The sequence below is a fragment of the Miniopterus natalensis genome, chromosome 2, assembly GCF_054644295.1.
Source record: "Miniopterus natalensis isolate mMinNat1 chromosome 2, mMinNat1.hap1, whole genome shotgun sequence".
In the NCBI taxonomy this organism is placed as follows: domain Eukaryota; kingdom Metazoa; phylum Chordata; class Mammalia; order Chiroptera; family Miniopteridae; genus Miniopterus; species Miniopterus natalensis.
Window position 1 is genome coordinate 184,470,511 of NC_142082.1, and position 25,910 is coordinate 184,496,420.

A 25,910-nucleotide genomic window follows, 5' to 3' on the forward strand; every position below is an offset into this window, starting at 1 on the left:
AGGCCTGTTCAGACCCCTTTTATCCCCAAGTCAAATCCCCAGGGCAGGGGAGGGGTGAGTGGTCTCAGGAGGAGATCTTACCCCTGGTTGGCAGGCTGGGTCCTGCCGGGTTCACCGTCTCAGGCTCCCCTGCTTTGGTCCAGCACCTGGAGCTGAGCCGAGACCCTCAGGGGCGGCACCAGGCCTAGAGTCCTTAACGGAAGGCTCTGTGCTCAAGGGCGCTGGTCTTGGGATGAGCACTGGTCTCGGAGTCCAAAGAGGTCTGCCCTCTGTGGGGAGCTTCTGCTGACCTCCCAGGTGGACCGGGCATCTCCATGTCCAGCTCCCAGGGCCCTTTCTGGGCCTTAGGTGTCACAGACGTTGTCACACCAAGTGGCAGAATTGGTTTCCAGACCTGACTTCTATACTCCCAGGCGCCAGAGGTCCCCAGGGCCCTCATCTGCATCCCTGCACCCAACTCAGAGCCTAGCACAAATGAGGCCTGTGGAAAACACTCCTTGAATTGAACCGGACTCAGCTCTGCTGTGGCCAGTGGGCCAGGGGCCAGGCCAGTGCTGCAGACAGAAGGCCTGGTTTTCAGCTGGGACCAGACCTGGGCAGATAAACCTAGTGCAGGAGCCAGAGCAACAGGTGGAGGGTCAGGTGGCAGGGGACCCACCCCTACAGCCCAACCTGTTGCCCAGGTGAAGTGCCCAGGTGTGGTGCCCCGGTGAGGTGAACAGGTGAGACACGCATTTGTCAAAACATCTCTTGGGTGCTGACTTTGTACCACGCTCTGCAAGGCACATGCGTCGTTTGCCAGACACTCACTGAGCACCTACCATGGGCCAAGCCCCAGGCTGCGCCCAGGGGACCTGGAGCTGAAGGCCTGGCTCCCTGCTTTCAAGGACTTTCCATTCCGGGGGAGAGAAGAGGGAGGTGAGGAAGGTGCCTCAGCAGCTGCTGCTGTTCATCACGGCTTCAGACCAGACCAGCTCCTGCTCCGTCACTAACAGGGGCTTGCCCAGGGGTGAGGAGGGACCTCCTGCCCGCTCGGTGCCACCTAACGGAGCAGCTGAGACAAGAGGTCAAGTCTGAGACCCTATGGTACAAAAGAAAAGCTGGGCACACGATGGGGGAAATGCATGCGAATGTCACGTTACCATTACTCAGAAAACTGTACCTTCCCTTCAAGCCACGCAGCCGTGGGGCAGGGCGCTCAAGGTGGTGACGGTGAGGCCCGAGGCGGCCTCAGGTGGACAGTCAGTGGAGAATGTTCCAGGCAGAGGCTCTGAGAGCTGCTACCGGCCTGCCTGCCACCCGCCCCGGCCTCTAGGGGGATGTTGGCCTCTTTCAGCTGAAGCTCGGGGTTTGGGTGGGTCCTCCGCTTCCTTATGTGCCCTGAGCTTGCAGGATTGTCCCCTGAAAAGAGGCCCATGGAAGGCACGGGTCCTGGCCAGGAGCTGGCTGAGCGGCAGGAGGCCCAGCGTCCACTCCCGGCCCCGCTGTGCGTGCTGGTTTCCTATGGCTGTTCTAACGTGTGGCCACAGAGTTGCGGGCTCCAAACAACACAGACATATCCTCTTACAGTCCTGGAGGCCGCAGTCGGCCGGGCTGCGTTCTTCCTGGAGGCTCTGGGGAGAAATTTTGCGCAGGGCCTTAGGCCTGCAGAGCCCTTGTCCATGTGCCAGGCAATGAGCTAAATCTCATGAAATACCTTTAATGACTCAATCAACCAACGAAAGACCTGTGCAAATGCAGGTGTGACCACCCCCCGCTGTAAGGCAAGGAGCCTGAGGCTCAGAGCAGATGGGTCTCTGGACAAGGGGCGCAGTCTGCTACCTGCAGAGCCTGTGCCCTCCTGACGCCAGGACAGCCCTGCCACACGGGGGGCGCTGGGCTCATTCAGAGAGCAAGGGAAGGAAATGGAAGATCAGGCAGCTGCCATGTCCGGGGGAGGGGGCCTCACCTGGGGGCAGCTCTGGGAACACACACACACACACACACACACACACACACACAGGTGTCCTGCCAGGCCCGGGCACACTCAGCTCTCAGGGCATCACGGGAGCAGTGCCACGCAGCACCCTGGGGCTCCAGGGGTCGGCTGCCTTCTGGATCACCTGTGTCATGTTCACGCTCACCCCAGTGCTGGTTCCCCCAGAGAAGAGGAGCCTCCGTTAAACCAGACACATAGGTTTTTAGATCAGGAGGTCCTGGGTTCAAATACTGGCTCTGCCCTTACCTGCTGCATGGTCTTGGGCTTTTTAAAATGACTTTATTTTTTAGGGCAGTTTTAGGTTTACAGGTAAATTGGGTGGAAGGTACAGATATTTCCCACATATCCTCCTCTCCCCGCATACCCACGGCCTCCCGCTATCAACGTCCCCCAGCGGAGTGTGTCACAATCGACGAGCCTGCGCCGACGCCTCGCGGCACCCGGAGCCCGCAGTTTACATCAGGCTCGCTCTCGGTGTGGTACATTCTGTGAGTGTGGGCCACTGTGTAATGACACGCACCCACCATTGCGGTGTGATAAAGGGTAGTTCCACTGCCCTAAAAGCCCTCCGTGTCCCGCCGACTCATCCCTCCCTCCCTAACCCCTGGCAACCACTGATCTGTTTACCGTCTCCATGGTTTTAATTCCCAGAATGTCATCTAGTTGGAATCATGCAGCAGGCAGCCTTTTCAGATGGGCCTCTTCCACTCAGTCACGCGCATCGAAGTTTCCTCTGCGTCTTTTCGAGGCCTGGTGACCGAAAAGGTGCTGAATACTTTCCCATTGTCTGAAGGGACCAGTTTATCCATTCACCCACCGAAGGACGTCGTGGCTACTTCCGAGTTCTGCCAGTTATGAATGAAGGCGCCCTAAATATCCCTGTGCAGGTTTTTGTGTGGACACAAGTTTTAACTCCTCTGGGTAGATACCAAGGAGCGTGACTGCGGGATCATACTGGAGAACGTTCAGTTTCGTAAGAAACCGCCAGACTGTCCTGAGTGGCGGCGCCATTCGCATTCCCAGCAGCAGTGCGCGCGTTCCCGCCGCTCCCGTCCTCGCCAGCATCTGGTGGCGTCAGTGCCCTGGGTTGTCATCACTCCAACGGGAACGTAGTGGCGTCTCACCGTTGTTTTAATTTGCATTTCCCTGATGACGTAGGATGTGGAGCATCTTTTCACAAGCTCATTTGGCATTTGTAGGTTTTCTTTGGTGAGGTGTCTATGAAGGCCTTTGGCTAGGCACATTTTTTTTTTAATTTTTTATTTTTTTTAGAGAGAGAAAGGAAGGGAGAGGGAGAGAGAGATAGAAACATCCATGATGAGAGAGAAACATCATCAATCGGCTGCCTCCTGCACGCCCCCTACTGGGGATCAAGCCCGCAACCCGGGCATGTGCCCTGATGGGGAATCAAACTGGCGACCTTTTGGTTCATGGGTCGATGCTCAACCACCCAGCCACACTGCCTGGGTGAGGCATGTTTTATAACCTCTGTGAGCCTCGGCCTCCGATTCAAAAGACAGTATCCGTCCGTTTCAGTCTGGGCCCCAGCAGAAAACAGAATTTACCCCAAGCAGTCCAGATAAGAGGCGTGGCTAAAGGGACTCACCGAGAGCCGGGAAAGGGGCACCCAGGGGCTGGCAGCTGCGGGAAGCTGCCATCCTGGGGCTGGGCGAACAAGCGGAGAACACGGTGTTTCCAGCGGAGGCTGGTGGGAGCTGCAGCCTCAGAGGGACACAGCCAAGGCCGGCTCTGTGGCCCGTGGGCAGTGCGTACGCCCCTGCCCTCTGTCCTGTCCCTGATCGCCAGCGGCTGCCTTCCACGGGCCAGACCCAACCAGGCACCAGAGGGGGACACAGTCCACCAGGGTGGGCACGGAGCCCGGCAGCAAAAGGATCTGGGGGGACCAGGGGTGCCATAGATGAAAAGTGAACAACACCACTTACTGTCAGGTTATTGATCTACTAGGCACCTTCTAGGTGCCAAACACTGTCCTAACCACCAGGGACACTCAGGGTGGTGTGGCACCAGTCACCTCTCTCAGGGAATGTCTATCCTACTGGACAAACTAAATAATAAAGAAATAAGCAATTGTGGAATATCATGCCAGGTCCAAGTTTAAAGAGGACAGCAGAGCAGGGCGAAGGAGGGAGTGACCGGGAGGCTGCTGCGGAGGGTCAGAGAAGAACCCGCTCGCAGGGTGTGTTTGCTCCAGTTTGTCCCTCTGCCCAGATGCCCCGTCTGCCTCTGTTTCTGGGAGTCGGGAGGCTTCCCTTCAAATACACACAATGGTGGGGGGGGTGAACACAGGCAAAAGTACTTCACCAACTGCATTTCGAAACTTTCAACCACAGCCCTGGCCGGTGTACTCAGTGGTTAGAGCGCCGGCCCTCGGATGGAACGGTCCCAGGTTCGAATCCCGCCAAGGGCACGTACCTCCGTTGCAGGCTTGATCCCTGGCACTGGTCGGGGCTCATGCCGGAGGCCACCCATCGATGTTTCTCTCTCTGTCTGTGTTTCTGAAAAGCAACGGAAAAAATTTTCAATCGCTGCCTGTGAGCACACAAGAAGCAGTCACCGCCACCACCGGGATGGCGTCTGCCCAGTGCTGCCAACCCCCCAGAGCATTCCCGCTCCAGCAGCCACCCCACCCCAATACAGTGTCACTGGGGAGTCAGGGGGAGCCTTTTTACATGAGGGATGAGAAGAACCCCTTTTAGACACTCTGGGGCGCTGGACCTCGGGCGCTGGGAGTGGGGTGCTGGATACCCCCACCAGGGCAGTCCTGCTCAGATTCCCGGAGCTGGGGGGTCACCTGGAGGGCTCGCTGAAACCCAGATTCCCGGCCCCGTGAGTCAGGGCGGGGCCCGAGGGTCCGGATTTCTAACCAGCCCGGGGGGACGCCATTGGGGGGATCTAGCAGCAGCCCGGGCTCTTTGGGGGACGCCGCTGGGGGGTCTAGCCGCAGCCCGGGCTCTTTGGGGGCGCCTCTGGGGGAGTCTAGCAGCAGCCCCGGGCTCTTTGGGGGACGCCGCTGGGGGGGCTCTACCGCAGCCCGGGCTCTTTGGGGGACGCCGCTGGGGGGACTCTACCGCAGCCCGGGCTCTTTGGGGGACACCGCTGGGGGGTCTAGCCGCAGCCCGGGCTCTTTGGGGGGCGCCTCTGGGGGGTTCTAGCCGCAGCCCGGGCTCTTTGGGGGTCGCCCCTGGGGGGGTTCTAGCGCAGCCCCGGGCTCTTTGGGGGACGCCTCTGGGGGGGTCTAGCCGCAGCCCCGGGCTCTTTGGGGGACGCCTCTGGGGGGGTCTAGCCGCAGCCCGGGCTCTTTGGGGGGCGCCTCTGGGGGGTTCTAGCCGCAGCCCGGGCTCTTTGGACCTGGACCCGCGTGTCGCTGCCTCTGTCCCCGGCCCAGGGGGGCTCGGGAAGGGTCCCACCCGCCCCCGGCCCCCAGGCCCCTGCGCAGGCCGGCGGGGCGCTCGGAGGACCCGAGGGGCCGGCCCAGGGCGGTGGCTGGCGGAGCGGGACCGGGCCGCAGGGGTCACCGGGGCGCCCCGTCCCGGGTGGACACACCCGCAGCCTGCGCAGTGCGCGCGTGGGAGGCCCGGGGCGGGGTCCGGGGAGGCGCTGCGGCCCCCGCTCGCCGCCTCGCGCGGGTTTCCCCGCAGCCGCGGGTCGGGGCGGCCTCGGGGCCCCGCGTCCTGCGCGGGCCGGGGGCGGGGCGGGGCGGGGCGGGGCGGGGCGTCCGCGGCCCCTCCCCCGGCCCGGCTCGGCTCGGGCTCTGCGCGGCGGCGGCGGCGGCGGCTCGGGGACCGAGGTGAGCGCGCTGCGGGTCGCGGAGGCCCCGCCGGGAGGGGACGGGGTGGCCTGGGGCGACACGCGCGCGGCGGCGGAAGGGGGCGCGGGCGGCGCGGGGGCGCGCGGGTGCGTGTGTGTGCGCGCGTGTGCGTGTCGCGCCGAATGCGGAGACATGGGGCGGGGCGGGGCGGGGGTCTCCCTTGGGTGGGGGCCCACGGGGTGGGGGCCCACCCTCTCCCACCTGGTCTCGCCGGGACCCCCGAGCTCGTGCTCCCTCCCCGCCTCTCTCCCCCGCCCCGCCCCCCTTCCCCACCTGGGTCTGAGTTTCTCTGGGTGTCCGTGGGTGGGTCCCTGCCTGTCCGTCCAGCCGCTCGGCCAGCGCCTGGGCTCCTGATCTCCCTTCCCGACACTGCCCGCTCCCCATCGCAGCTCTCCCCGCTTCCATTGCCCCCCTCGAGAGGGCAAACAAAGATGGACAGGGAGGGGACACCTCCCTTAGGACCCTGCCCCGGCCCGCGTGGGGCCCCACCCCTCGGGCCTCTGGCCTGGGCCGCCGCCACCTTCCTGCAGGAGCTCGCCCTGCAGAGTGTGGGGGTGGGTTTGGGGCAGCAGGCAGATCCCAGGGCAGAGGCCCCAGGGCTGGAGCATGGGGGGGGGACTCTGTGCCCTCAGTGCCCCGGACCCCCCCACACACATCTCCTGAGAGCTGGCACCTTGGGTAGATCTGCCTGGTCAGGGTCTGGGCCTCTGGCAAAGTCAGGTCGGGCTCCAGGCCCTGTTCCCATGAGCAGGGCCTGACGCTTTCTAAGATTTTTTTCCCGATGGAGCCCGGTGGGGAGAGTTTGCTGGGCTGGAGGAGGGTCCCTACCCCTGGATCCTAACGTGTGGTCAGCTCTGCTGCCCAGGCCACTTCCTGCTGGCAGCCCCCATTTCCTCGCCCGTGGCCTGGGAGCAGCTGCCCTGAGGACCGCGTGGGGTGGCCCTTGCTGTCCAGGTGGTTAGTGACACTATTGGTGAGAGTGTGGCCCTACCCAGGATGCTGGGGATCCCAGAGGCCATCCCCTGGACTACATGGGGGGAGGGGCACACCCGAGAGCCCTTCCTGGGAAGGCAAGCTAGGGGCTCCGGGAGTGGGGTTCGGGACCACTGGGTTGTCCTCTAATGACAGAGCTTGACAAAATGCTTCTTCCTGTCCTGACTGATGGGGCACCAGGAATCTGCATTTGACAGCCCACCCCCATTCTGGTGCACAGTCAGGTGTGAGCACCGCCGGATGGTGCATTGAATGATGGGACAAGGTCATTTAGCTCCCTCTGGCTGGCAGGCAGTGGGGTGGACCCAGGTGGGGCTTGTCCTCAGGGCCATGGCCCTGCTGTGCGCCTGAGCAAGCCACTCCCCCTCTCTGAGCCCAAGTCCCCATCAGTCAGAGGATGTCAGGGCCTCCCCAGGGGTTTTCCTGCCCATGGGCTGGGATTCTGAGCCCTTTGTAAAAATGTGTGTGTGTTGGGGGCCTGGGATGGGGGGATTTCTCTATAGAGTCAGGCAGACCTGAGTCGGCATCCAAAGCCACTACTGGTTGGCTGTGTGACCCTGAGCAAGTCATTTTGCTTCCCTGGACCTCCCTTTTGCAAAACTGGGACTCATACTACCCACCCCTTGGGTGGTGGAGGCACAGTGCCCGCTCCGCACCGCACCAGCCCGCCGTGACTGTGGGTGTGTATACCGGCCGTGGGAGTGGCTGGCACTGCCTGTGTACCTGCCTGTCTTACCTGTCTGGGGATAGGGACAGTCTCATGGACTTAATTTCTCATCGGCAGGGACAGCGGTCTGTGCAGAAACAGTCGTTAGCTAATGGATTTCTCTGTTTCTAATGGATGGTTTAAAAGCCTGGCGATGGTCGGGCGCAACCGCCTGGTCAGAGCCGGGTGGCGTGTTGTGGGATCCGGCTGGGCTGCCGGGCCGACTCTCTTGCTCAAGGCAGGCGCCGGGAGACAACACCCATGGGTCCCAGGTGGCTCCCGGCAGTCAGGAGAGCAGGAAGCCAGGAGGGGCCGGCCAGGAGACAGAGGGGAAGGAAAGCCCGGGCCCTCCCCGGATGCCCCGGGTCATGGGTGTTCGTGGGGACGAGGTCCTCTTTCAGGGCATCTGTGCGGAGAGTGGAGCTCTCAGGAGACACCCGCAGAGGACAGGGAAGTCACTCACTCAGTCGCTCATTCACGGGCCTCGCAGGCTGGTCAGATGGCAAGGGCATCCCCAGTGAGGCCAAGAGACCCACTGAAAGGGGGGCGCACAGACACAACCTGGACAGGGAGCTGCCGGGTGAGACAGTGTCATCAGTGGTCTTCGGAGTCAAACAGCAGGTGAGGACATGTGCTGTAGGGTCAGGAAGCCCCACAGGGGTCAGGCACCGAGGAGGACCAGCCACCCCCTGGGTTAGAGTCGGGAGATATGAATTAGAACCTTGGGTGAGGGGCTCAATGAGATGGCGTCCCGGTGTCAATGCAACCCTCTTTTATGTCTCAAAATCCAGTCTTGGTTGGGGAGCATCTCGTGGAGGGGGGCTTTGAAGTCTGAGCATAGTTCTAGTGACTCGGGAATCCCTCATCCCAGGACTGGAGCGGCCTAAAGCACTTGGCTCTGGCCTCAGACCCTCAGCTTTGGGTGGCCTGGGGGAGAAGCCAGCAGGGTCAAGGAGGGGCTGCAGATGCTGGGGACCCCAGAGTCAGGTCCACTGTTATAGATCTTGGCAGCACCGTTTAGCTGCTGTGTGGCCTTGGGAAAGCTGCCTAACCTCTCTGAGCATCAGTTCTCTCATTTGCAAAGTGGAGATTGGAATAAAGAGTTCAGTGGGTGGTTGAGGTACTGGGAGGCCCCTGCTTTGGAGAGATGGGGAAAGTGGTCCCAAGTTCTGTATCACTGACAGTTGTGTCCATCTCGTCCTTCCCAGAGACCAGACTTAAGGCTGAGAGAGGAGAAAGCTCTCTGCACAGGAGGGCAGACAGCAGGTGCCCAATAAATCCTTAAGTCAGACTAGTCCTATTAATAAGGGAAACTTTTAATTATAAAACTGACATAGCTCCTGGCCAATGTGGTTCAGTGGGTGAGTGTTGATCCAGGAACCACGGGGTCTTGGTTTGATTTCGAGTCAGGGCACATGCCCAGGTTGTGGGTTCGATCTCCAGTAGGGGGCGCGCAGGAGGCAGCCGATCGATGATGTTTCTCTCTCATCGATGTTTTTATCTCTCTCTCTCTCTCCCTTCCTCTCTCTCTAAAAATCAATAAGAACATATTTTTTTAAAAAACCACAAAAACGACATGGCCATGTTGCATAAAGTCTGGAAAATAGATCCAATTCTACCTGTAACCTCACCCCCTGAACATCATTTTTGTGTATCATTTCCAGTCTTTTTTTCAATAAATATATCTTGATGTGGAACTGTTTTTACAGGGTGTCACACTGCACATAAAGTTTCGTGTCCTGGTGTTTTTCGCTTAATGTAATACTATGAGCACGCGCCCTGCTCCTAAGTATTCCCGTAGTTCTGAAGTAGGCAGGGCGCTCTGTTCAGGGGCCACACATCCCACCTGGGGGTGTTTCATGGTTTTCTTGGACCGTCCCCCTCTCAGTGGCGCCTCCACGTGGACAATGATGTAAAAAGCAGGTGTTGACCCGGAGGTCATGCCCCAAAGGCCCAGCAGGACCGCTGGTCGCAGGACCACTGGTCAGGCCCCCAGGCTGTGTGGCCTCTGGCAGGGCCCTTCCCTTCTCTGAGTCTCAAGTCCTTGCTCTGCTATGAGTTGGGGGCAAGAACCCCCCATCCTAGGGCTGCTGGAGGAGCAACTGAGGGGATGCGATGTCATGTATCTGGCATGTGGCAGGGGCTTAAACTGTTCTTGTTATTGTTGTTATTTAGGTCTATCTCCCCCATTGTATTGTGGACCCCTGCAAGCAGGAACCAGGCTCTGTGCATTCCCATGCCCCAACCCAGACACCCTCAATCATATTTACTGATTTCATCCCTGACATTCCAGTCCCCCCAAAGAGAAGGAGTCTTCGTGTGGGCAAGACACTGGGACATTTACACAATCTGATCTTGTCCCCCACGAGTGGGGATCATCAGCTCCATTTGAGAAACGGGCTCAGAGAGTGTGATGGTCTTGCCCAAGGACACACAGTAGGGGAGGGGAGAGCCAGGAATACTTCCTGGAGGAGGTGGCAGTGGCACTGGGCCAGCAGGATAGGGTGTTTGACTGGGCCAAGGCGCAGAGGGCTGGTATTCTGTAAAGAGGAAGATGGAAACTGTCCGTAGGGCAGGGCGGAGCCCAGCACCCAGCAGGGTGAGGCTCTCGGGCCATTTGCTGAGCCGAGCTGACCTGAAGTCACAGCAGGGCAGAAATGAGCTAAGCGAGCTGCCTGGGCCCCTGACCCTACCCCACGCCCCACCCAGCCACTTTCTCCTGTCTAGGCAGGAAGGGGTGCTCTGCGGGCTCTGAGCCTGCAGACACCTTCCTGGGGACCGGTCAGGGAACAGTGATAAAATATTTATCAGAAACGCCGGAGCTGGGCTTCCCTGCGGGGGTACAGCTGGGGCAGCCCGCCCCAGGCCTGCAGCCTCGCCGTGTCCTGCTGAGTCACTGGGAGCCCAGCGAGCACCTGCTGCCCTCCTCGCCCCTCTGCCCTTTGGCCACGTGGATGCCTCCTAATGTGTAAGCCATTGGGCTGCGTGCGAGGCCAGGGCATCCGGTTCGGCTCCTGCTGAAGGCGGCAGAGCTCGCCCAGCAGGAGGGCACCAGCCTCACCAAGGTCAGGCAGAGGAGGCCGCGGGGCCGGGATCCCCCTGCACCCGCTCCTGCAGGGCCGCACCTCCTTAGTCCTCGCAGCGCCCAGCAAGGTAGGTCCTCTTGCGCCTCCCTGGCGGCAGGGACACCAAGACTCAGAGCGGGGCGCAACACGTCTGCTCCGGTGGCCGCTGGTGGCCAAGCAGAGATTTGGCCCTCGCCTGCCTGACTCCCACCCTCACGGTGCCCGACCCCGTTCCTGCCCCGAATCGGGGCCCGAATCAGGGCCTGCGTATCTCTCCTCCTTGACTCCAAGCTGAGCTGTGATTTCAGGTTTGCGGTTTTGATTTCCAGAGTAACAGCAACAACAGAAAAAACAGTAGCAGATGGCGTCTCCCTGGTGCCGTGTCGAGTGGGAGGGCGAGCGGGCTCTCAGATTCTTTTGTTCATTCATAAAACGCATTCTGGGGACTTGGGCCAGGGGCGTGGGAGACACTTAACCATGTGGCAGGAGCCCACGGAGCCAGCGAGGGCCGAGTTCAGGGCCTGGCCTCCTTACCGGTTATGTTCATGCTGTGTGGCCTCTGGTAGGTTGCTCCGCCTCTCTAAGCTTTGGTCTCTGATTTGTGAACTGGGGGTAAACTCTGCCTTTTCGACCGGGTCGCACCTGTGTCCTTGCTCTGTCACATCCTCACATCCATCTGATGGGCATTGATTGGCCTTTGGAACGGGTCTGGTTACCAGAGGCCCCAGCGGGCTTTGCGATTGACTCGCGCAGGAAGTAACCTCGAGCTGGTGCCCCCCCCCGGGGGGGGGCCTTTGGATCTGAAGGTTGAAGGTGGAGTTTTTTTCTAAGCTGAGTTCTGAAGGGAACTGGTCCCTGGAGCCACGCTCGCTGCCAGCAGCTGTGAGAGGGAGCCGGTGGGTCACACACAAGCTGTTGATGGGAACCCTGTGAGCGGCCAGGGTCATCTCCACTCCCAGTTCTGGACCGGGGTCCCTGTCGCCCCCACACTGCCTGTCCACGCACGCAGGTCACGTTCCTCCCCACCCTACGCCTTCCCTCCCGCCTCTGAGCTCTCCCTGCCTTTGCTTGGCCTGGATTTATTTTCCTCCCTTTTCCACTTGGGGGCTTTTATTGGTTCTTCAAGACTCTGCTGGCCAATGCCCTCCTCTTCCAGGAAGCCTTCCTGGCTGCCCCAAGCCCACCCAGGCAGGGCAGGCCAGAGCCCCTCCCATGCCCTCCACACCGGGATCTTTGCTCGTGTCTTTGACCGAGAACTAGAACCTCCAGCTGGAGTGACCTCCTCTCTGGTCTCCAGCCCTCCAGCCCTGCTCCGCAGGCCACGCTCTGCTCCGTTCACCTCTGGGTCCCAGGGTCCAGCTCAGGGCTGGCACAGAGTGGCACCCGGGAGCATCCGATGAATGAGAGAGTGAGTGAGTGAGTGAGTGAGTGATGGGCGCCCAGGGCCGGGGCAGGTGTCAGGACCTGTGGTAGGACAGGAGTACGTCTGTCAGGTGTGTCCCATGTGGCCTGTCTCTGTGGACGGGGCCTCCGTTGCCTGACAGTCACAGACGATGGTGCTCAGCAGGATAGCAGGGAATCAGGATTGCTGGGGCTGAGGCTGCTTTGGGGTGCAGAGCCACCCCCTCTTGGAGCTGTGTGACCCTGAGCAAGCCATATCCAGCCTGTCAGGCCTCAGGTCCGTCTGCAAACCCAGCGTTTGCTTGTTGGAGGGAAGGGGCCTTATGTTTGCGGGTGTTCTCGGCATGTCCCACCCTGGCCGTGTCACAGCCCGGCACATGAAAGAGATGGAAGGAAGTGCACCCGGGCAGGTGGCAGTCACTTTCTCTGGTAGCTTGTTTTCTCTTTCAACTTTTTGTCATTTTCAAATGTTCATTCAGTGACTTGGCGTGTGTGTCTGAGAGCCTCGTGGTAAGCCTGGGGAATGACTGTCCTGGTCACACTGCAGTGCTCCATGGGCACCCATCTGACCCAAGGGTGACGGATCTGTCACAGACGGAAGCCCAGAGGAGGCCCCTGGCCCAGTCCGAGGGCTGCAAAGTGGCAGCTTCGCTAGGGAGGCGGGGTGCTAGGGAGGCAGGGGTGCTAGGGAGGCAGGGGTGCTAGGGAGGCAGGGGTGCTAGGGCCAGTAGGCGCCGTGTGGCTGTGGCTGGGGACCTGGAGGAGATGAGGTAGGAGTGGCAAGAAAGTCTGCATGGAGAGGGGCTGGACCAGGTCCCGAATGACTGGGGGGCAGAGCTCCTTTCAGAATTAAAGTAGCTTCACCCCCTGGGGACACCCCCACCGCTTGCCCTGGGGTGCGGGGGACTTTGCACTTAGGAGCCCTTGAGATCCTTATTGCAGCCCTATGGGGCAGGCACTGCTGTGTCCCCATTTCACAGGATGGGGAAATTGAGGCCACGCCACAGTGAGTGATGGAGCTGCACTTCACATCCAGGTCTGTTTGTCCCCAGAGCCCAACCTGGAACAGTGGGCCTCTGCCACAGCCCTTACTTGTCACCAAGCCTCCGGGCCTCTGCTCTGTCACTTGTAGAGTGGGGACTAGGATGTGACATTACAGACCAAATGAGCCCCAGTTCTGGAGCTAATTCTAATGCCCAGCCCCGAGTCCTCCCTGCACTCTGCCGTCTGTGTTCGGAGCACTGCCAAGGGCAGCCAGTCAGGGGGACAGGATAGGAGGCACCTCGGGGACAGGGCTGTAAGAAGGACAGCCACAGAAATGGAAACGCATTTGATTTCACAGCAGCCCTAAGCAGCAGCCAAAAGGAGGTCACCACAGACACAGCCCCAGGTGCAGACCAGGGAGCGTGGGCAGTGGCCTCGGGGGGTGGGGGTGGGGACAGAGTGGGGCGGATCTGAGAGGAAGCCACTCAGGATGCCCCGGGCCCCGGAGACTGGAGGGGAGCTCGCCTGCCTACTGAGTCACAGAGGGGACAGGGCCGGCGCAGGTGAGGGGAACTCTGCTTCCCCCGAAAGTGAGAAGAACCGGCCCACTGAAAGGAAAAGGCCTCCAAGCTAACAGCCAAGGTCAGAGGCCCTCACCTTGGTCTGAGCTCTGATGGGCACTGCGGGCGGTGAGGGGGTGAGAGGAAAGAGGGGGCAGGGAGGAGGCCCACCCAGGCCCCAGCCAGGCCCCACTGTCCTCCTTCCCTGGCTCCACCAAGAGAGGGTGAGGGTCCCCTGCCCCCCGTGGGTCTTCAGCTGGGTGGGCAAGGTGGGCGGAGAAGGTGGGCTGGGCTGGATGTGCCTCAGATGCTGGGTTGTGGGCCCCACGGTGTGCTTGGCGTGGGCCTCTTGTCCCACACTGGTAAAATGGGGACACACCCCGCCTCCCCCACCTTCTAGTCTCCTCCCGGGACACTTTGTGAAGGCTAAAGAGACGCCGAGGCCGGCACAGGGGAAAAGATTTGGCCAAGGTCAGGTTCAAATCCGGTGTTTAGCTTAGAGTCTGGCACATAGCAGGTCTTCAAGAAATACTTGTTAAATGAGAAGCAGAGAAAGGGCCAGCGGCCTTTGGCAGATGGCACCACCCTTGCCGCCCCTGTGTCCTCAGTGAAGGGGGCTGCAGGGGGCCTGCCCCACCGGGGACACCGTGGGGACAGGCCCAGCGTGTGGGGAGTTTGCCCACTGCAGCTGGTGGCCTGGGCTGTTCTGTCTTCCAGCCCACATGTACATATGGTGGGCCGGGGCTCGTGGAAAAGGCTTTGGTGGGTGAGGTCACCCTCAGCAGGGTTTTGCAAGATGAATAGGAGTTGGCCAACCAGACCCGGTTTAGGGAAGGTTATCCCAGAAAGAGTGGAGGGCAAGCACGTGGACATGAACTGGGCCTGGCCTCCGGGGACAGGGCCGCTCACCAGGATGTGGGCCTCCACTCTGATTTGCTCAGGAGACTCGGGGAGGCTCCTGGACCCCTGCCAGTCGCCTCAGACACCCCAGGAGCTGACAGGCTGGGCTCCCTGCGAGGGCTAGAGCCTGTGACCCCAAGCACACCCTTTCGTCCCATCCCCGCAGTGAAGGGAGCCCCAGAGACCCCTAGCTGCCACCGCCCCTGAGTCCGGGAAAGCCCCTGAGGGCTGAGCCGGGGCGGGAGGAGGCGCGCAGGTTACAGCTGCCGTGAGGCCACCTGGCAGGCAGACGTGTCACCTTCCTCCTTGTCTGCCACCCACGCTGGGAACCACAGAGAAAGGCCAAGACCTCGGTTACTCAAACCCAGAAACTGCCGAGGAGATGTGAGGAGGAGCCCCTCGGGGGCTGGGCGGGGGCTGGGCCAGGCCGCCCTCCCACACCCAGCACCCCATGGGAGGGCTCAGGGGACAGTAGGCTCCAGGACACGGTGTCCACCATCAGCTCCTGGCTCCAGCCCAGGGTGGGCCGTGGACCTACCTGGGCCCTGTCACTGGGTGACTGGGATTCCTCTTGCTGAGCCTCAGCTCTAAGCACCGTGCTGAGTGTGGCTGGTGTCACCCAGCCACACCCCAGGGCCCCAACCCAGCCGGGGGCACACCCCTAGACACCGAAGTCCCAGTGGATGAAACGACGACCCTCTTCAGTAACCACCCGCCCGAGGCCGTCCGTGAAAGGTGAGACGTCTCCGTGGGTCACACCCAAAAGCTCATGCTGTTCCCTGGGCGGCCTGTCAGCGCTGTTTCCCATCTTACAGATGGGGAGACTGAGGCTCAGAGGATGCAGCACATGAGCAGTGGGGGCCAGGGGTGGGGTGACTGCGTCAGTGCTCCTAGGGCCCCTGGGCACCTGGATCCGAGTCCAGCCAGGCTGACCGGGCCACAGACAAGGGTCCCCAAGTTTACGTGGGTGCAGGAGGGCAGGCTGGGGGCGGGGCCGGGGGCTTCTCAGCTAAACCAGCTTGTGTAACCCCCACCCCAGCGCTCACAGAGCCCCAGCTATGGGCCTGGCCTCCTCTTAGCATCCAGCTGGATACAAGCAGAGGGGCTCCCATAGGCCCCCACCTCTTATTTCACATCATGGTCCTTCCCGCCATGGCCACAACCCCGTGTGATTGTGCCACCATCCCCATGGGACCCTCCCGCGTTCTCACTCCTGGAGACTCAGGCTGGGCAAAGCCTGGGCTGACGAGGCCTGAGGAGGACAGATCGGGATGTGGGGCAGAGCTGGGGGTCGGGAGGCCTGAACCCCAGGTGGTGGTCTCCCTGAAACCCTCCCCTGCAAACCCCCTCAGGCACCCTGCAGTCAGCTGCACGGCGCCCACTCTGCGCCCACCCTTCACACCTCCCGAGACCTGGCCCCAGCCTGCCCTGGGACCACCCTCACTTGGCTTCATGCCAAGTGCAACTCATGGCTGGTCCCAGGAGGAGACCCTGGCTGTCTGCGCGCCACCCCAGGGAGCAGGTCTGGGGACCGCAGCTGCCCTGAGGCAGAGAGCACCAAGGGGAGGGATCAGGAGGCCTCAGGGTCACCTCCTGCCTTTGCCCTGACTGCCTGTGTGGCCCCAGCTGTCCCCTCCAGAGCCCTTCCCCATGGACTGCAGTTACTGACCCTATGGGTGTCTCTGCTGGTGTCTTCATCAACACTGTGGGTCAGTCCCCATCCTGTCCATCTGACTGTGCCCCACCCTGGCCCTGGTAGGCAGTCATCCCTCCAGGCCTGTTTGAAATGTCACCAATGCTGGACAACCCCAGGCAGTCAGTGTCCTTCTCTGGAGTCCCAGAACCCTGCCCCCTTGCCTCCCTCACTGCCCTCAGGGACCCCACAGGGGACAGGCTCCGGCCTGCAGGAGGTGCTCACGATTATTGCGTGACAGAGGCAGGAGTAACAGTGTGAGGTGTGTGGGCTCCGGGCCAGAGCCGGGCTCAGGTCTCAGTCCTTCCAGTGCGGTCAGCTCCCTCCTCTGGGCCTCAGTTCCCTCATCGGTGGGCACTCTGCTGGGGGGGCCACCCCAGGAGTGAGAGTGGTGGGGTGCCGGCACCCAGTGGGACCCCTGGGAGAGGCCTCGGTCTTCCCATCTGTCAAATGGACAGCTGGGCTAGATGCACTCCAGGGGCTTTGGGGCCTGGCTTCCTGTGGCATGGTGGGGCGGGGCGGGCCCGGGAACAAGGTCACCAGCGTCCTTCCTCGGGAAGCCAGGCTCTGACTTCCTCCTGCATTCATGGTGTTGAAACGGAAAGGAGGGCCAGGTGCGTTCTGTGCAATGCCCCTTCTTAGCTGCTGGGTTGGTTCCTAAACTTAACCCACGTTTATGGACAGGGAGAGTGTAGGAACCCTGACACAGGAGTGTGGGGAGGGGAGAGGGAGGGAGGGCCGGAGGCCTCCAGGGGCCCCCCGGGCCTGGGAGTGGAACCCTCCCAGTCTCCTTGCTTGTCCCCCCAAGGAAACAGGCTGATCACTGCTGCTTCCCTGCCCTGTGGGCCACCAGGGGGATGCCCCGTGTGCTGCTCTGCTGTCACCCAGCCCACCGCCCACGGCTTCATCAGCCTTGCCGGGGAAGCGGGAATGGCACCACCTGCCTCAAAGGGCGTTGTGACAGCCTGATTGTCTGCACAGCTTTCAGGCCTGTGTTTGGCTGTTAGAAGATACTCGTGTGATATCTGTGTTTGTGTTATTGATATAACCATGGCCAAGATGTATCTGAATTAAAAAAAAAAAAAAAGAGACGTGCCAGGAGGCCCAGTACACTGTGAGATACAGACTGAATGTTTACTGAGCTTCCTAGCGACAAGAGCAAAGAGGGAAAGAGGACCACTAGATTCATAATGCCCTTAAGACGAAAAGACAGCTTTCCTGGTAATGAGATCCAAGGGGCAATCCTCCTGGGAGCCCTTGTAATGGGCTCCCCATGCGATGTGCTGAGCAGCATCCTCTGTGGTCTTCCTTGGTCCAAGGACCCTATGTCTGGAGCAGGGTCCTCAGCAAAGGAGAGAGAGAGGGGCCCCCAAAACTTTGAAGTTTCCTGTGTTACCTTCAAAATCCATGAGGAGCTCACCTCGATCTGGAATAGAGCTGACGTGTTCAAGAAAATAATGTTGTTCTCTGCTCCGAATCCTTGGGTCCCACGGGTGCTCCACACAGATGGGCCAGGCTGGCTCCTTAGCCCTTGTGGGGAAGGCTGGGAAGGCCACGCCCCTGTCCCCGCAAAGGGCACGCTCACGTGCGGGAGTCGTGCGGACAATCTGGGGGGCTCCCAGATCCCGAAAAACTACAGTGCCCCAGGCCCGAGGCGTGGCGGGCTCTGATCCGGGGTGACGCGAGAACTGGTATCTTCTGGGCGGCGATCCTGGACATGATCCCTCCCAGCTGGGCGTGTGTTAGTCACGGAGTAGCAGAAAGCTCCACTTGGCCGTGACGTGAGTCTGTTCAGGTGTGATCAGTGTGACCCAGGCAGGGGTGGGCTTCAGTGCTGAGGCCCAGAAAACCTCAGTGTACTGGTTGTGGATTCCAAAAAAGTAACCCGGAGGACTGGCTGTGAAAGACGTGGGTGTGTTAGGACTCCCGTGGGCACTGTTGATGGCTGGCTGGTGAAGCTGTCCCACTGAGTCCCATCCGGCCTAAGGACAGGCCCTGGGGGGGGGGGCACTGCCAGTGTTGTTGTTTTCCTACCACCCGGACTTTCCCAGCACAAGGTTTAATAGAAACAGAGGAAAACGGGGCCTTCAAGGGGAGGGGTCGTGCCATGGGCAAGCTGTGTCAGATCAAAACACTAGCTGTTTACGAGCCAGGCTGACATCTAGAAGCATCTGGAAGTTTCTTTGGCCTTTCGTAGGTGGAGTTGCTGCCAGGTTCCCAAGGCCTCACAGTCTGCTGCCAGGTGGCCGACATTCCCACAGGGTGGGACAGGGAGCCGGTGCGCGGGGAGGGGCCCCTGTGCCCACTTACCATGCGTGCCGAACGCCCTCCCAGACAGGCCCAGGCACTTGGGTCAGTCGGGACTTTTACAGAGACTGCGGGACACCGAGCAAGGACAGTGAGACTGCAGACGCTCCCTTTTCCCAGGCCCCGTCCCCTCTCACACCCGGGCAGGTGCCCAGTCAGCTGGTGCCACTGTGACTCACGCCCTGAACACCCGCTTCCTAACAGGCCCCTGGCCTTACAACATCCGTCGATGTTTTAAGAATGTCCAAACTTCTAGAGAACTTTTATAAAAACTCTATTTGAGCTAAATAGAGGAGACGCCTGAAAGCAAGATCTCAGTAGACCGAGAAACATGCTTCCAAGAATGGCCGTGTGCAGCCCGGCCTGGCGTGTATTTGGAATTAAGGAGGGAGCTACGGACTGTCACACGGGTCGGATTGCAGGGCAGTTCACAAGCTTATGGGCCCCCTTGGGGGTCTGAAGGAGGCGTTTCAAAGGGGACGGAAACGATAGGCAGGGCTGGCAAAGACAAACCGCGGAAGGAAAAGATAAACCTCTTCCTAAAGACCCTACGTGCCTGGGGCGTGACGACCCACGGGACACCCGCCAGGTTAGGAATTTATGCCCCGGCCACCCCGCGTGGCCTCTCCCTTTTCGGTCCCCACACCTTGCTCTGTTCTGTCTTTGAATGATGTCGAGCCCACTCGTTTCACAGCCTCCTGCCGCCCGCCCTTGGCCGCAGCGCGCGTGTCGCTCGGCCTGGCTCGCGGTGGCCTGTTTCCTGTTCCCGCGGCGCTGTGTGACTGGGGTCCTGGGTTCACGTCCAGCCGGGCTCTGCGTGTGGAAGCTCTGGAGGCCCGGCTTGTGGGCGTCAACTTTTATGTTGCCCTTCAGGCCTCGTGCACCAAGAAGGTGACATGAAACCAAACCTCTCCCGCCCCCAACGACAATCCCCAGGAGACGGGCGTGTTTTTGCCCGGCTCGGGCTTAGGCGGACTCGGGCAAGCTCTCTTGTCATCTCTCTGTCTCAGGGGGCAGGTCTTTCTCCCACGAGTCACTTATGAGGGGTGCAGCCCCCGAGACCCCCGGCTTTGCGTGAGGAGCCCAGTCCCACGTTCCGAGGTCTTGTCCCCTGACTGCTGGTTCTAACCTCTCTTTCTCAACACCCCCCCCCCCCCCAAGGCTGCCGCACAGCTTCCCTTACTGGCCGGGCTTCTAGCTCACAACGTGTTCCTGTGGCCACTGTTCGTTCCAGTTAGAGTACGTTAGGCGCGGACTCTGGAGCCCAACCGCCTGGGCTTGAATCCCGGCTCCACCAGCGCAGGATGTACTCAGTTTATTCATCTGTGAAATGGGGACGGCAACAGTGGGGCTTGCGGCGTCGACCTAAGAAACATCCACACCTGTAGAGAATTTTTCATAAGAGCTTATTTGAGCCCAACTAGCAACATGGCTAAGAAGCAAGCTCTCAAATGCTCCTGGGAATGAAGTTTTGCAGTTTCTTTTATGCATTTGGATTTAAAGAGGGAACTTAGGGGAGATTTTGTGGAGGTGGGAGAAAGCCAGGTACAGGATGGTGTGTTCCCTTGAGGGTGGTTAACCCTTTCCAGGGGCCTGGGAAAGAGGCATCTCTAAGGTGTGTGACCCCAGATGCACAGGAACAAGAGGCGGGCCCCACTCGAGGCAAAGGTCACCTTTTACTAGGGAAGTAATAGGCCTGGGCGTGACTACCCACCAGGACTCGCCCCGTCAGGAATTTATGATCGGATCACCCGGTGAGGTTCCTGTTGGTTAGATTTACTTTTAATATGTTTTTATTGATTTCAGAGAAAGGAGGGGAGAGGGAGAGAGAGATAGAAACATCAATGATGAGAGAGTCACGGATCAGCTGCCTCCTGCGCGCCCCCTATGGGGATGGAGCCGAAACCCGGGCATGTGCCCTGCCCGGGAATCAAACCTCGACCTCCTGGGTCCTAGGCCGCCGCTCAGCCGCCGAGCCCCGCGGGCCGGGCTGCTGGCTGGGTCTGCGGCAGCGCCCCTTTTCCATGCACAGCTGCGCGGGCTGGAGCGCTGAGCGCGCCACGTTGTTGCATATTCTTGGCCCCGAGTGCAGTCGGTATTGCATTTGCTAGAACTATAGTGGTCGTATTATCTCAGGGGTCATATTAATGTCTTCACTCTGGCCCCTGGTGATTTTCCTCATTTTCTCACAAGCTCAGTTGTGCGCTTTGACGTTTATAACGTTTCTCCCCGGTGTTTCCTAGGAGATATGTAGGAAGGAGCTCTCGGTTGCATAGTTCTCAAACCGCCCTGCCTCTCGGCCGTCAAGGGGTCAATGCAAAATAATCGTGACGCTCCCCACCAGTGCGGATGCCTCACCCAGCTCCCACAGAGCCCTTCCTCGCCTGTTGCTAAGTTTCCTGCTAAATTCGGGCCATCTTGGGAGTCCAGGGGAGTCCAGCTCCGCCACCCCCCAACCCCAGCTCTGTGACATCCCATGGGTGCAGACCCCCCCCCCCCCCCCCCCCCCCCCCCGTGATCTGACACCCTCAGGGCCAGGTGTGATTTGGGAATTCCCATCAGACTTTTGTAATGATAATAGAGTCTGCTATGCCCATAGGAGGGGACAGTTTCTGCACAATCTACACAAAGTGGGGTGGACCAGACCCTAAATAGCCTCAGTTCAGGTGGGGTCAGGTTTTGCAGCCCCGTCATTTCCAGAGGGTGGGGGAGGTCTCGTGGGGGGGCTGAGAAGGGGTGACTGGGCTCAACTCCTACAAGGATATGTGGGGGTTCCAAAAACATATTAAGGAGACCATCGTGGTCAGTGTCCAGGGGCCTCTGCGTGCGGGAGCTCCAGCCCCAGGGAGAGCCCAGTCTCAGGGCGGGCAGGCCCTGTCCTGAGACCCCAACACGGGGCAGAGGGAGGGCGCCTAGGGAGTGTTAGCCGAGTTGTGTCAGTGGGAGAAAGGACGGCACGCTGGGGTGCGGGCTGGGGTGCGGGCTGGGGCGGGGCAGTGTGGGACCCAGCGAGGCCGGCTGGTGGTCCTGGCACGTGGGCCAGGACTCTTCTCAGCGTTTCACAGCTGTGAAGACATCCACAGCCCTGGGGTCACCCAGGGAGGAGGGTGGCATGATTCCTTGAGGGTTCGGAACGAGTCACCCCAAGAGACGCCTCTGTGGCACATGGATAGCTTTGAGCTAAAGGCAACATTAGCTGCGGGTTTAAGAGAAATGCCTGTGCCTCCCCTCAACTACCAAGGAGAACTTGACGGAGGGGCCCTGCTCGTAATAAGAAGTGATTTGCCCGACCTGTACGGCAGGGCAAACTACTAATTCCTAACACCTGCTCTTCCTATGTCCTGCAACGACCTTCCCTCGTCCCTAGCTCAGGATGTCTTATGAGCCCAGTTCCCTTTCTGCCTCAGAACCCCTCCTGCATGCGGGGTTCCCATACGTACGTATGTATTAAATTGCATCATTTTATCTTGCTAATCTGTCTCATGTCTGTCTATTTGACTATCAGACCAACTAAAAGAACCTTGAGGGTAAAGTTTCTTCCTAACCCACATTCCCATTTTACAGATGAGGAAACTGAGGCCCAGTTAAACAATCAAACAGCCCAAGTGGTCAGCTCTGACCAGCTGGAGCCACAGGCCCACCCCGGCAGTGTGCTCCACTGCCCACCTGACACCACAGGGTCTGGCCTCTTGCCGTTGTTACAGTCACTGAACCGGAGACCAGCCGGAGGCAAGGGAGGAGGGCAGCCAGGCAGAGGGCAGAACCTGGGTAAAGGCCCAAGTGGGAAGCAGGCAGCGAGTCTAGAGAACAAGCCGTTGCTTTGTCTCCTGGTTGGGGGGTGGGGGGTGGGAGAAAGGGGCCTGGAGGGGCTGAGTGGGAGATGAAGCCGAAGCGGAAGGAATGGAAGGCTGTGCCCGGACTGTGGAGGGTCTTGGACGCCAGGCTTGGAAAGTTGGAGGCCATCCTGCAGGCAGAGGGCCTTGGAGCAGGCGGTGCAGGTCACATGTGGGGCCGAGCGATGCTGGCAGCAAGGAGCCCTCCAGCCGCCGCGAGGCCCAGGACAGGAGGCCCGGCTGGGGAGGGGACAGTGGAGGAGTCCTGAGCCCTCAGGAGCCTGGGGGCCCAGAAAGGTGGGCAAGCTGTGGGGGCAGGGACAGGGCCTGACCGTGCTGGCCCAGCAGGGGCTGGAAGGACAGCAAGGGAACAGTACCTGCCCAGGCTCGAGGTGGGGAAGGTCCCAGCCTCCTCCAGGGAGTTCCCTGAATGCAGCCGACAATCCACCTTGGGGGACTGGAATGGGGACCTCAGCGTGCATCCCGGCCCTGCCCCTCACCAGCCTGTGCCCTGCAGGTCACATCAGGGCCTGGGACTTAAGTGTCCACCTGAGGTGAGGAATGAGGCCACCCAGCTGGCAGGGTTACGGTGGGGACACGTGGGCCAGGCTGGCTGGGGTAGGTAGGCAATAAGGGGTACCTCTTGTCCCCATGGGGAAATGGGACCCCAGCCACCCAGCCAGAGAATCTCAGCAGGTTTCTCCAGTAAGTACTTCCCTTCACAGACTGAACCACGCTCCTGCAGAAGCAGGGATGGCGAGTGGAACGCACTCCTGGGTGGGCACCCATCATCCTGAGCGAAGCCCTGGGCTTGGCAGAGTCCCCACGACCCTACAGCACCTCTTCGCTGGGCAGCCTGGGCTTTATTTACAAAGTCAGCCACACAGGCCAAGTTTCAATACCACGGCGTCCTAGTTACCGGGCTGGATCTGAGTCCGGCTGGGACCAGGGATTCCTGCCTCTCAGGCCATCAGGAAGAGTAGTGAGGTGGCGAGTGAGTGACAAAGCCCTCCCAAGGCCCCAAGGCCCCACCAAGCCCTCCTGTGACCTCAGGCTGCCTTTCCTGGGGCTTTTCCTTATCGGGGTGAGTTCTGAGATCCACAGTAGTTCCTTCTTTCCAAGGATTCTCTAAGAAAAGGCTACTGGCCAAGACAGTGCCCTAGGGAGACTAGAAAGCTGGAAGGCAAGGCCGGTCTGTTTCTGCCCACATGGCCTCAGTCTACCTGTCTGCACAGTGGGGATGGTCACAGGGCTGCCTCACAGGGCTGCTGCAGGACCCAGGTCAGGAAATGCACGCGGAGCTGGCACTGCGGGCACAGCGTGGGCAGAACGCTGCACTGTCGGTGTTCAGGGCAGGGCTGCATGCCACGCCTCCAGCACACGCCTCTGCTCCCGTCCCCAACGGCTGCAGTCGGCATGTTCCTACTGGACAGAGCACAGCTAGGGAATAAGGGTGTGTCTTCTGCGAGCACTAGGCCTGGGCCTGGGCCTTTCCACACTGGGATGTGGGGTTCTTTGGACCCCAAGGTCAAGGCCAGGGCCTGGGAGTGCAGGCCCTGCCTGGGGAAAGGCCCTGTGCTAGTGTTACAGGGCCACCTTCACAAATTACTACGAACTGGGCGGCTTACAGCAGAACTTTATTTCTCACAGTTCCGGGGCTGGAAGTCTGAAGTCAAGGTGTCAGCAGGGCCCTGCTCACCTGTCTCTTCCAGCTCCTGGTGGCTGCTGGCAGCCCTCAGCTTCTGTCTGTCCCTCCAGTCTCCGCCTCCCTCTCCACATGGCTGTCCCCCCTTTGTGTCTCTGTCTCCACGTGGCTTTCTTATAGGGACATCAGTCATTGGATTCAGGGCCACCCTACTCCAGTGCGCTCTCATCTCAACTTGATCACATCTGTGTCCAAATAAGGTCGCATTCACAGGTACTGGGGTTAGGACTTCAGCGTGTCTTTTAGGGGTACACAACTGTATCCACAACAGGGGAGCAGTGTAGGAACCCCAGGACTCGGGCCAGCAGGCAGATCACCTTTTGTCGACTTTTTTTTCTTTATTGATTTTTAGGGAGAGGAAGGAAGAAAGAGAAACATCACTTTGTTGTTCCACGTATTGGTTCTCATATGTGCCCTGACTGGGGATCGAACCCCCAACCCTGGGATATGGGGACCATGCTCTAACCAACCGAGCTCCGCGGCCAGGGCAGGGTTGCCTTTTCTGTATCCAACTCAAGTGTGTAGATAGACCATTCCCCGGACGGGAGGCTGGAGGGGGCGGGCACCTGGGCGGGGTGGCCGAGCTCTCCCCACCCGCATTCTGCCAGCGCCGCCTCTGTTCACGATGCTGATTAAAGAAACTGCGGCGGCTGCTCGTTCAGGGCCTGCTCTGGGCTGGGTCCCTGGTGACACGAGCTGTCCTCATTAGTGTGGGAGCTGGCGGGCATCCCGTGACCGTAGGAACTGTCTCGTCCCACCTCACCCCCTTGAGGGGCAGGTGTGACACCATCACTGTCCATCCCAGAGGAGGGTTGAGATGCCCCCCCTGCCCCTCCCTGGGCGTGGCCTGACCCGGGGCTCCCCAGCCAGCAGACTTTCCCCGCCAGCTGGGAAACACCAGGCACCACCACCAGGGGGCAGGAGCGGGCAGTGCCTGGGGTGGGGTGGGGTGGGCTGGGCTGAAGTCGCAGCTGGCAGGTGTGACAGAGCTGGGGACAGCCGCTCTCCCGCTCAGCTGGCCTGGCTCCTGCTCCCGCTGACTCTGACTCCGGCCATCTGAGCCTCAGTTTTTCCGTCTGTAACCCCTGCCTGTCAGCCTTGCGGGGACTGGACAAGGCAGTGTGGCTCAAGGCAATATGCTCTGCCCCGCCTCGCACCCAGCCCTTTGGGGAAGTAACTTCCCCCAGCCCACTCAGACACAAGCTGGAGGCCGGAGCTCGTGACCTCGACCAGGTGTGTGTACCTGAGGTCCCCAGTCCTGGGCTCCAGAGCTGCGCTGACTGGCTGCAGTCCCCCGGGGCCCGGGGCGTCAGGGTTTCCATCTGTGAGGAAACAGGAGTGGAAGGCAGTGCCAGGCTCAGGGGTCCACAGAGTCCCGGGTACCAGACCTCCTGAGATGCCCAGTAGCTGTCCTCAGGCAGGCTATGCCCCCAAAGGTCCTGATTCACAGGGTCCCAGCGGGAGCCAGGCCTGTCCTGCAGGTGCCAGCACTGTGCCTGTGAGGATGATATCTCTGGGCCAGCCCCATGGTGCGGTCATACCACAGGAACCAAGGACCCAGGGTCACCGTCTCCAGCCACGCCTCTCTACAGGGTGCCTGTGGCCCGTAAAGGGCTTTGTGGGTCCTCATTGCCCCTCAAACTCCCCCGTGGCAACTGTGAGGGAGAAGGCAGGGGTCCAACCCTGGACCTCACTGATCTTATAGATGGGTAAACTGAGGCCCTATCGGTCACCTGACCTGGCAGCAGGATGGGGTGGACACCACTTCTGGCTGCCTGTCTGAGGGCCCCTTCTCCCATTCAAAGGACAAGCCCTGGGGATAGAGGGATCCTCCTTGCTGACCAGGGGCCTGTACCAGTCCCTGACACCCTGCTGGCCAGGGGGACTTAGGTCCTGGGGCAGGAGAGGATGTGACTGATGCCATCAGATCTCTCCAGCAGCTTGGGGGACACATGA

General features: G+C 60.4%; 1 protein-coding gene across 1 annotated transcript in view; it reads left to right on the top strand.

Moving 5' to 3' along the window:
• The first annotated feature begins 5,767 nt into the window (after positions 1 to 5,767).
• Positions 5,768 to 25,910, top strand: part of PRR5 (proline rich 5) — a 47,234-nt gene continuing 27,091 nt past the window's right edge. The window contains exon 1 of the mRNA XM_087814969.1: positions 5,768 to 5,786. The gene's annotated coding sequence lies outside the window, so the exon portion shown is untranslated. The remainder of the gene's footprint in view (positions 5,787 to 25,910) is intronic.